Raw genomic sequence first — 11,903 nt, forward strand, 5'->3', positions numbered from 1 at the left:
CGAACACGCGCGCAAGAGAAACACACAATGAATATAGAGGACATGAACTCATCGATGACAGTTCGTGAGATACCAGTGAGTACTGAGATACCGTGAAACAAAACTATGGTCAGTTAATCCAGACTTTGGTTAAAATTTGCCGCTGAAATATTGTTTTATCTAAATTCGATTACTAACTGAATACTGAGTGGAGCACCGATTATCCGGGTGCCATTTTACCGGGTGTTTGATTATCCGTGTAGCTCGGAAATAATTCGAAAAGGAAATTCGACATATTCCATTCAACATCGATGACAGAAGAATGAAACACCAAATTTAATAAGATGAAAGGGCTCAAATAAAAAAATAAAGCTGAAGTTTCTTTCGTAACAATAAAACACACAGGAAAATTTAAATTGTGCATCAAAAAACCCCTACTAACGCTGATTTTTTTTTTCATAGAAAGGAGTTGTGCTTGTTATCCTTGTAATCCGATTATCCGGCAATGGACAAGTCCCGATGAACACGGATAATCTCCACTGTATCCACTGTAGAACCTTAACACCATAATTTTTGTTTTAATTTTCTAGACAAAACTGAACTTTGAGCAGGAAAGTAGGAAAGAAATTAGTATTTTGCACTGGTAAGTTTTATTCGAATCATGGTATACCCTTTTCAAACTTGAGAACTTTAAATTTGTACCGAAAAGAAGATTATGTTTTTTATCGCGGATCCGCGACTCAAAATATTTCAGATTGCTTCCCGTTCAAACGGCAGTGAACGCGCCGTGGTACCGAGATACCCACGTTGCACAGTAGGCCTGATTTTCTTAAATGAGCACCAATGATGTGAAAGATGAGCAAAAATATATATGTCTAAACCAGTGGTGGGTTTAACGGTAAGCTGAACGGACTGCGCTGCCACGGGGGGCCCCGAGCTCACAAGGGGTCCCGTCAGTGGCGGATGTAACGGTGGGCCTCACCGTGTGGGAGCCGCCGAAAAATGCTGTTTAATAGGGAAATTTGCATGAAATACGGCAGAAAAGGGCCCAAAAAGCGTCGCTTAAACCATGTCCGCCTGGTAGGGAGAACCCCAAAGTGTACTACAAGGAGCTTCTGGAGAAATTCCAAGGGGATGAATTTGCCACCCTCCTAGGGTATAAATCAGTCACTGGTCTGTACATCCGAAGAAACCAAATGAATTACGTGATCGTACTGATTATCAAAATTCTAAACTCCCTTTTTCTCATAGTGCATCGTAAAAAATTGAACCACGTAGCTACCATTCATTCATGCCTACCCGGCACTCAGTTGCACTCATTATGCAAATTAACAACCGGTAGAAACATATAGCAGATGCATATGAAGCCTGTCCGATCTCACGGAAATAAATAAAAAAAATCCTTCACCAATTATATCGTATTATTCATAAGATATTATTCACAACACTCAAAGTCTATTCCTGGAAGCATAACCTGTGTTTGCAGTCAACATTCCGTATTGTTCTTAGAACTAATGATTCATACCCTTCTTTTTGTATACACAAGTATCGGCAGCATGCCAATTGGACCGCACAAAGTATCGGCAGCAATTTAGCAGCGTCCAAAAATGAGTTCAAACCCCAGCGGCTCTCCGAAATTTAGAAGCCGTTTAGTTCGAACCGGGAAGAAATGCTTTACCGGTTATAGGGCGTAAAAAAAACCCCTAACCGAACCAGTTGAGCTGGGCAGCAACAACTGAACAAACCCATCGCTTTCCTCGCACCCAAGCAGACACACTCCTCGCCCATGCAACATTACACGTAGCGCAGAAGAACGCCACAGAACATGATAGCCAATTTGAAGCTAGAAACATCAAAATTCTTAGCCAGACATAAATGTCGGCTCTCTCTTTCTCTCCTTCGCTCTGTCTCTCTCTTTCTCAATGTGTCCCTTGCTTTAATTTCCACTCTGTTGCGAAAAGGGATGAAACGATCCAAGATAATGGTGAACTGTTGTTGTTCAGTTGGAAGATCGAAGATAATGGTGAACGATAGCGAACACATTCCACGGTTTGAAGCCACCATGTATTATTTCCTTCTGTCATCCACCGGACATTTGCCCTCGTTTTGCACGTACTTTCCTTTTCTTTCCTTTCCGATCGCTCCATTTCATCTTCCGACACCAGCTCGGGGCTGCATCTTACTCTTATTGTTTTGCGAATTTTTCTGAAATACCCTTCTAATTTCGCCATCTTTTTCCTTTCATTTTGTGCGTTCATTCGTTACTTTTTCTACAACATGAGCAAAAAAAACTAAACAGCCGCATTCTTTACCTTGCTTCGTTGCCATTCCGACTCGCTATTGCTGCTTCCTTTACCTGTGGCTACTGCTTATCTAAGCGAGTTCTCCAGTTTTTGGCTTTTACGACCTCCTTTTTGAAGTCGTTTTTGCATTACCTCGTGTGCGCTCATTTCCTTCACTCTCCACATGTTTGGTATTTCTTCTGTTTTTGTGCTCCAGCCTTTTGCACGAAATTCGATTGTGCGCGTTCGAGATTTGTCATATTTTCCTTTCGTGATCCCTTTTTTACCCAGTTCCTTTTCTGGCTTAGTTTCGCGGTTTCTATCGCCGTTTTCCGCCTAGACATTTGCTGTTTTGCTTTTACCTCTGCTTCGGCGTTTTGCACACTCATCGTACGTACAGAATACCTGTTTTGCTGCCGGATCCTTTAGACCGCTCGTTGTAGGTCTTTGGAGTGATTGTATGCGTCCGTTAGGTAAGGTTCTGCCGGGTTCGGTTTCGCGTTCATTAATGGTCCAGGTACCCGGGGTAGCCAGCTTCAGTCATCTAGCCGGCCTCCTTCCTTTCATCTCATCTTTCTTCGTAATGTTCTCATGCACAACTCACACGTACAGATTTTGCCTTCGGCTCACTAACCCGGCAAAATACGGACATGGCATCGCATGTTGCCTGCCTGCTTTGGTTAACCGGAATCTTCCCGTTGTTCGTTAGAACCAAAACTTCGAACATAAATCGTTGAAGGTCACAAAGATCAAAGCACAAACACCCAGCCCAGAGCTGGGAGGCAAGGATGTTTGGGAATGAATAGATTGTCCTCACAAAACGGAAGGGCCTTCGAAATACGTCAACTATTCAGAAAAGCTGGGCTATAGAATTCGCATTTCTGTTTGAGAAATTTCTGATTTTAACCTCGTACATTAGAGGAACGATTTATTTATGAAGTTTTAATTGTTTTATTTCATGCTTTAATTCCAATTTTGAACGATCGTTCGATTGGCGTATATGGGGCTATAAACAACACACAAGAGCCAATGCATATTAAATTCAGCATACACGCTGCGTTGTACCTGAAATTGATGTCACCATTTGAGAACTTTTCCATTTAGCATTAAATGTTGCTTTTCGGGTAGAGTACCAAGGGTAAGTAAATCAATTGTGTGGTAGTATAATAATATAAAATACCTTCCAATAAAATACCTATAAATAATATAAAAATATAATAATAAATTTTTTTTTTTTTATTCGATAAGAACGGCCAGGCCGTATTGCTTAATAATAATAAAATATAATATAAATAAAATAAAAAATAAAATAAATCAATAATATAAAATACCTAAGCTCAATAAAGTGTTTACTGATAGCAATACGATACAATCTCTGATTTTTTATAAAGTGTTTTAACCATAAGTGGGCTAGTTCTGCGCTGCAGCGTCGTAAATATTAAACTGTTTCTAACAGTAAAATGATTCAAATCTAATTAAAACATTTGCGAGTTTGATAAAAAATAAATTATTTATATAAAAACACGGTCTTCAAGCGCAAATTCAGCATTTTTTGTAGAAAAAGGTCATAGTGGCACTATAGGAAACAACCACTGTAAAGCTACAGTAGCAGTCTACGTGGATTAAACATAACAAAACTAACCAATAACCATTTTCATGATATCGCGACTAAAATGTGTGAAAAGCAATATTATTTTTTTTATAAATTGTTAATTCGAATAGTTAAGATATCTAACAAGATTGCCTACATAACAATAAACCACATAAATAAGTCATTAAAATAGTTAGAAACCTAACTTGCCCAACTGTCATATTAAAATCAACTTAATTACTTATGTTATTGTATGTCTCCGTCATTTAAATAATAGGATCAATATGTGTTGTGGATCCAAAATCAAACCATATTAGGCCAAATTAGCTTAGTCTCAATTGTCTACCTGTAGCTAGTAAGTAATTTTTGCTAAGAATATACGGGGCGTTAATAATACCTGGAATAGTCATACGGACTATACAAGCAAACTCAATAACCAGACGAATTAAATGAATAAAACAACGAGTTCAAAAAGAATCCTTAAAAACTTTAAAGATTTTGAAATTGTCCAGTCGAAGTGTTGCTGAAGCGTCAGTCTGCTGTTGAGCAGCACTCCGAGATCACGAACCTCATATGCAATCTGATAATTATAACTTACAGGCGCTTTTTTCGAGAAAACGTAGCCACAATACATTTGGAGACGTAAAAGTGTTGGTGAGATTCCTAATGCACCACAAACTGAATTCTGTCAAACAGTTTGGAAGGGTATGGCAGACGGATAGATTAGACACTGGCTAGTAGATCTTAAGATCGACGGCGTATACTAGTTTGCTAGCGTCATTAAATTCTCAATGTGATTCGCAATAAATTTATGTAAATATAACGACACTCTTAGCGATATCCTCAGGACACTTTGACGTTCTCTAATTTCATATGGTTTTATTTTCCCGACGACTTGCGTACCATCGTACTGTTCATGGACATCGCTAATAAGTCCAGCCAAGGTTCTTTTGCGGCTTTTATGTCGATTTTTCCCAACGGCCATATCAACAATGACAGCCAGCGTAATTCTCAGGGCTCAGACGACTCAGACAGAAATTTCGTTCCCCAAATACCTCACACCCTTACCCCCGCCCGACTTCACCTATGCAGAACCGCCTGTTAGAATGCAAAGTGCAACATAACATGACCAGCAACACTGCGAACCGTCCTGGGAAGGGTCAGTGCTGAAATGCAATCCGAGGTCTGTAACCCAAACTCCACCTTTCCGGTAAGTTCAACGGGTACGTGCGACACAGTTGTAAGAAGATTGCAGGAGCTAACCAATCCATCCATCACGGGTAAAATATCCCGTGTGTCTTTGCTGCCCCGCTGGAGGAACCGATGTGAACGTCCTCTGGGAGGACGTAAAGCCATACAACCGCCGATCGAACCACAGACGTGTAAGCTTGGAAGGTCGTTTTGCAGACTTTCTTTCCAGTTGCGGGCGAAGGTGGAGAGCGGTTGGGGTTGGTAGAATAGCCCTTGGAAGGGAATTATCGATTTCACTGCGTGTATCGACAGGCGCAAACACTTTGTAAGAGTCATTTTTGTAGTGCCTGTATAGCGTACAGTAATTCCAATATTTACTTGATATTATTATTGCTCTCACTAATATATCAAACAGCGCTAACAGCGGTAGTGGATGTAACAAGATTTGAACAATCGAATGACTTGATGTCGTTAGGGCACTTGGCATCCGTGGTGGGTTGGAGATTTGTATTGGGAAGAACAGAAAAAAAGCGAACCATGTTCAGCATAGCAACACACTGCTCCGAAAGAGGTGAGATTGCTAAGAACATGTAATGCTTTCTAAAATAACTTCTATTTGCTGTAATGCTGCATGTTTCTCTACTCATTCCGCCAGGCTCATTGTAACGCCGATAGCGCACATCTTGCGTCCGATGGTATGGGTGTGTTAAAAATAAAGGGACCGTGACAGATCAATCTAAGCTTAGGTCAACGATCGCCGATTGTTAGCGAAGGCGGTATGGGCTGCAGAACCCTAGCCTTCGCCAGTCTGCTCGTATCCATTACCTGCAAATGGGCTGGGAGGTGCTTCAACAACGCGTCCCAACAGCCTCTTTGAAGGCCTTCGCAGGTCATCATTACCACCATTTAGCACTCGACCGAGAACTTTCCACGTGCGTACGGCAGCTAGAACGCTCGCTGACTCCCAGGCTGCATTGCATGATCGGCTTAGAACCGTTTTGAAATCGCCCTTGCTCTGGAACCGTTGTTCGCTCTCACTGTTCCCGAACAGGGCTTCTTACAAGCAACATTAGATGCATTTAACCTCCAACATCTCTCGCCTAGACGAGGTACGGCTAGAATCGGTGCGCCGGGAAAGATATAGTGCCTTAATCAGACTACGACCAGCGCAGGTTCGCATATGTGACTATATTTAACCTTCCTGCAACGGTGCGATTCCTGGGGTTGTGGTTTTTGGTTTTAATTAAAATTAGAACCCACAGCGTTTTACGAGTCGACAGTCTAGCTATGTGAGTAGTGTTTGCACGGTTTGGGAAATTGATGAAGTAAGACGATTGCGAGGAATCTCCGTACCACAGCACTCAAAACCTTTCACGTTAGCGTGGGCCATTTTGCTGTAAACGCTAAGGGAATTGAGTGCCCAACGTAGTGTGCACACTTCTTTCAAACACTAATACCGGATATGGAGGAGCAACTATGGTCACAACTCCTTCCCAAGATCCCTACATAGGATGCACCTGCGGCAGTGCACTATCAGCTGTCAATATATTTGATTATTGAGCAAAATAAATAACGTCGAAAGATAGCTACCGACCGGTACAATGCGATAGTGTTGTTACTATGTGTCAGACTATGCCACCAGCTTCAGCAGCAAACCGCAGGGCACTCACGGGAGCGCGATGCACGTTAGTGCCACCGTCCATATCGCACGGTTGTGAGTTACATCCAGTCGACGCTGGTGACGTGAGCCGGACGTGCGTTTTGCCTTTCCTGTCTAACACTGTCTGGCACCCATCAACGTACTCTATCTCGTCGAAGGCCTTAGCAACGGGGAAAAAAATCGTGCTCGTGGCCTCCACCGGCGCCGTACTGGCACATGTGTAAATAATGTGTGATATGCCAATCGTATGCCCACTCTTTCTCTCGCATTCGCTATTACACTCTTCCTTCTGTTCCGTCTTTTACATCAAACCGAAAAGAATGAAACCGTTCATCCACATTATCAGTGAATACGGAGACGGAGTTTCCAAGATGATGATTAGAATTACGGGGGAAAAAATACATACACACACGAACATCGTCGGGGATTAGACCCGAACTCCCTTGCACTCCACTCTCACCCTTAAACCTTCGCCTTATCGCGTATCATTCTTTTACGCTTCACCAACTGTCAGCGTATTCGTCAATGCCATTGAAACGGAGGTTGCTCGTGGAGCTCTTTGCGTTACGTCATATATGGCACAACAGCAAAAAACTATTCTATTCTACCCACATACCCGGGAAAAAAAGTGTCGAGCTGAACGGAGCTGCTGATCCAGCTGATAAAAGTTCAAGGTTGTCGAATGATTTGGTTTGCCTTTCGCATATACTAGTTTTCGTGGCAGATGTAGTGTACGCCATCGTAGATTTTTGGTCAGTATGAACCAAACAAGCAAGCAATCATAACAAAACTTTAAACTATTTTAATTAAATTCTGTACTGACATCAAGCGTGCTTGTCACTTACTACAACAAGCGCAATAGATCATCGAGACAGAGGGAAGAGGGAGGGAGGGAGGGAGGGAGGGAGGGAGGGAGGGAGGGAGGGAGGGGGGGGGTCAGGTCATTTCCTGCTTGCGAGCGGAACGATCCCGATGGGATTTGATGTCCGGTCTTGCCGTGCGAAAGCAAGCGCCACCACAAGTGAACCACCGAATCCATCACGACATTTGACGTTATACGATCAACATAGTGTGACAAGGCGGCCCGGTTTTGTGTTGGTAGCGGCGCCGGTCTTGGCATGACAGGACCGATCCAATTTATTTTAGTGAAAATTGATTTTTGTTACAAAAGCATACCTGGGATGTACTTCATTTATTAGTCCAACGACAGAAGGCGGAATGTGATATTGGGGGGGGCGGTTTTGTTTTTTATTCGACAAATTTCTTTCAGTAAAAGACAAATGAAGATATAAGTTTTCTTTTTTTGTTTTTCTTCCCGACCACCAATCACAATGTTTGATTGCAAGCTGGGAGAGGGATTTTCTTATAATTTTTCATGTATGGATTTTATTTTGCTTTATGTAACAATCGACGATAATAGTTCTTATTTAGCTTTCTTCTGCAACTTTGTTTCAACACTAACTACCATACTTGAATCAATGCCTTTCATTAACTGCAAACAATAGTTAGCGTATTATGCTAATTTATTCTCTATTCGGGTCGTTCGCTTTTTTCATCCTCTTTTCTCTCTTTCTCTCTCTCTCTCTCTCTTCCTTTTTTTATATAAACTTCTTTTGCTCTCGGTGCACGAGGATGCTAGTATGTGCAGCATTTTAGCCCAACGGCGTACCCTCACGGTCATCTTTTCCACCTGAGTCACAGGTGAGGAACTTTGGGAAGCAGGGTACTTGTCTTACTGAACCACCTTTATTTTCTTCAGTTTCAGCTCGCATTGGATCGCTGTTGCAGAGTATCCCTTTCAATTCTGTACACGGAGTGTATGTGTTTTCCTGTTGTTATGCATAGCCTGCTGCACTTCGTTTTGTCTTACAGCCTAGCCAAATTAGCTATGAAAAAAATCTTCGCTAAAGACGAAACAAAACCTAAACAATGTTTCAACCGATCGTTTCGAAGCCCGAAAATTATGGTATGCTTTGTAGTGCGTGCGGTCACAAACAACAGCGTATGTTCGTAGGCATAGAATTGAAAAAAAAATAAATTTAGTAGATTTTTCGTCCACAGCCTGTATCGGAGTGAGTCTGTATGCTGTGTTCTACGTAAGATTAAACGTTCGAAATCACCCTCATGGGTAGACTGAGATTTTGGGGCTAACAAACTATAAACGCAATACCTCCCCTCCTCTGCCGTACTCTTAGAACGGACCATCAATCTGTACACCGTTGCGTGTGTTTCGCCCAATGTTTTTGTCCCTCACGCAAACTCTCTCGCCCTTTGCCCTTTTTTATATTGGTTTTTCATGATGGTTGTGTTTTATTTTGTTCGATATGGTTTTACATAACTTTAGATCACGTTTGTTCTTAACAATTCTGATCGGTGTTGATTTAAAAAAAAAGCCTATGAAATGATAACATCATCGTTATGGGCTTGTTTCTGATTTTAAAAGCAATCTTTCATTTTAGTGAGAGACAAAGGTAGAAAGTGAAAAAGAGAGAGAGAGAAAGAGAGATAGATAGAAAAAGAGAGATAGAGAGGGGGAGTGAGGATAAACGTTAAACCTGATATGAGATTTAAATTTTAGTAGCAAAAACGAGAAACAAAACATTTAAAAAAAAACCGTCACTAATTGTGGTTATCACGAAATGGTTTAGCAGCCGGAAATGATTGATTGTGTTTGGCGAGGCGTACGGTTGCGTTAGTTGATAAACAAAATAAAAAAACAGTCTGTTACAAAATGTTACACACATAAAAGTTGAGCAAATCGTATACAAACACAATCAATTCCTTACAAGAATATTAAACAAACAAAAAATCAGCGAAGGGTACTATACACGTGGTTTATGGTGGGTTCTTGCATATGCCTATTTTTTTACGTAAAGATACCTGGGGTGATGTCTATGATCCCAGATACATGGTGGTAGTGGTTTTTATAGCAATTTATCGGAAGATGCATTTATATCGTTTTGCTTCCCTTTGCTCGTATCAGTTATTCCTTTGGGATTTTGAAGTCTGTTTCTATATGCACATACATGTTAAATGCATACGTATGTGTCTGTATAGGTATATCTTTATCATAGTTATCGTTTAGTATATAGATAGTTTCTTTGTTCTGTTTAGAATGTACGATATAATTAATGAACGTGCAGGAATTTGACTTCGGTAGAAGTGATCGCTAATTAGGTTTGCGAATATAATGTATATAAGTAAGTAAAGCACTGGTTTTTTTTGTTTTCTCCGTTCATTCGTCCACAGTGGACGAGAGGTTTGCAATTTGCAATAGGTAGAATGGACGTGTGGTGCGCATCTGCCCTAAGGTCCGTTGTTCTAGGTACAATTTGTTTGTATTCATTCCTTGCAATTACGTTCCTTTCCTAGAATTATTTTCCCTTTGGTTCGCCACCCTTCCGCAAAGGTTAAACCATTCCTTAGTCGTATGTTATAATAACCGTATGTTAATGTACAATGTGCGTCCAAAAGATGCGAGGTTGCAAAAAATAAAATGCTATGGCTTATTTTAAATCGCCTTCGTTTAATAACGTCAATAGAACCCACCTGCAATTACCTCATAGCATCTGTTGAAACTCATTCATTACTGTCTGTGAATGATTTCACTACATTGCAGATATCATTAAAAAAAAACATAAAGCAAATTCTTACCAACTCTTGCATTCTGTGTATTGTTTCATTTAGTTTTCTTTCCTGATTCGTTTATACTTTCCAACCAATGGTAATCCCCACACGGGAGCTTAAATCTGACGCATAGCGAGAAAACATCACCTCGATTAGAAAGAGTAAAACAAAACACCAAATTTGTTAAGGTTCGGAAAAAAAACATTTATACAAACGAAAAAAAGCTAACATAATGCTGTAAAAACAGTAGTCATAGTAGTACTATTATTGTAGCTAGTAATAGTGTCGTCGTAGAACTAGTTTGTAAACTTATTGCCTTACGCGAACAGTATCAAGAAATCCTTCCGCATATGAAATCCAACAAAAAAAAAACCCCTAATCCAATCTTTTAAAAAAAGGCCCCAAATATGTACTAGCAACGCTGCCTAATGTCTGTTGATGTGTATTACTACACTGCTAGCATTAAATTGTAATTAAAAAAAAAAACACTTACCAAACTAAGAAAAGTACATATTTCTAAACCCGGGAAAATGGCCTGGGAGCGCGAAATTTCTATGTCAGTGGCGCTTGGATGATCATTTTTGATTCGTCGTGTTTAGGAGGGGGAGGAAAACGTCTTTCACGGCTCATCGACTCGCTTAGAGAACTCTCATTTTAGCGTATTGAAGATTCGTTCGACCTTATCAACTGACGGGAGAATATGTGTATGGACGGGTATCAGCAAAGGAAAATAGTGAAATAAACCGGGAGGACTGAAAGTGTAGGTGGGAGTCTGTTTAGTCTTATGTCTTGCTTTATGTACTCGAGTGAAAGGTGTCGTTGATCTGCGCGTTGGCATGACTACGGTTATTCAATTCTCCTCCCACCTCCTTTGCAAACCTGTTTGCTCCTCACGGTCCTATAAAATCAACTTCTTTGAATAAAAAATCCTAATTGAATATAAATCCTAATAACACTAATAAAATTTTAAAAAAATTCTTATTTTAGTATGTATGTATTTACGCAAAAAAAAAAACAACAGTACTGTAGCGTTACAATGTATGAAAACAAAAGTTATTAACTGTTAACAAGATCTTCTGTCCTAGTTCTATCCTCTCATGCAGACATAACGCACACAAGGAACGTCTAACCATCGCAATAGCGGCAATCTTCTAGCATCCCTTAATCTGAATATCGAAATAATGTTCGTACTTCTGCTTGCATTTGCGGGTAATGAAATATACAACAAATAAAAACACAACTTTTGTCTTTCCTTTCAGATATTCCTCTGAATTAGCCAAATTTACTGTTCTCTCGCACCTTACTAAACATCTTGTCGTTTGCTCGAGCTAGCAAACACTAATCCGTAACAAGTAATGAACACAAACGTTACACAGGGCTGCGTATTATGAGCGGATGTTGACAAAAAACATAACCCAACTTTCTGCTCTACGTTATCATCATACCATCACACACCACACAATCACTGACAGACCCTGTTCTCATCACTTTTTTTTCTGCTCTGCTTCGTCGAAAAGCGCAGTCAATTTTTTTAGAGTAGGAAAAAAACACACAGGAGAAAAAAATCGTACAA

Source organism: Anopheles marshallii, chromosome X (genome assembly GCF_943734725.1).
Source record: "Anopheles marshallii chromosome X, idAnoMarsDA_429_01, whole genome shotgun sequence".
Classification (NCBI taxonomy): Eukaryota; Metazoa; Arthropoda; class Insecta; order Diptera; family Culicidae; genus Anopheles; species Anopheles marshallii.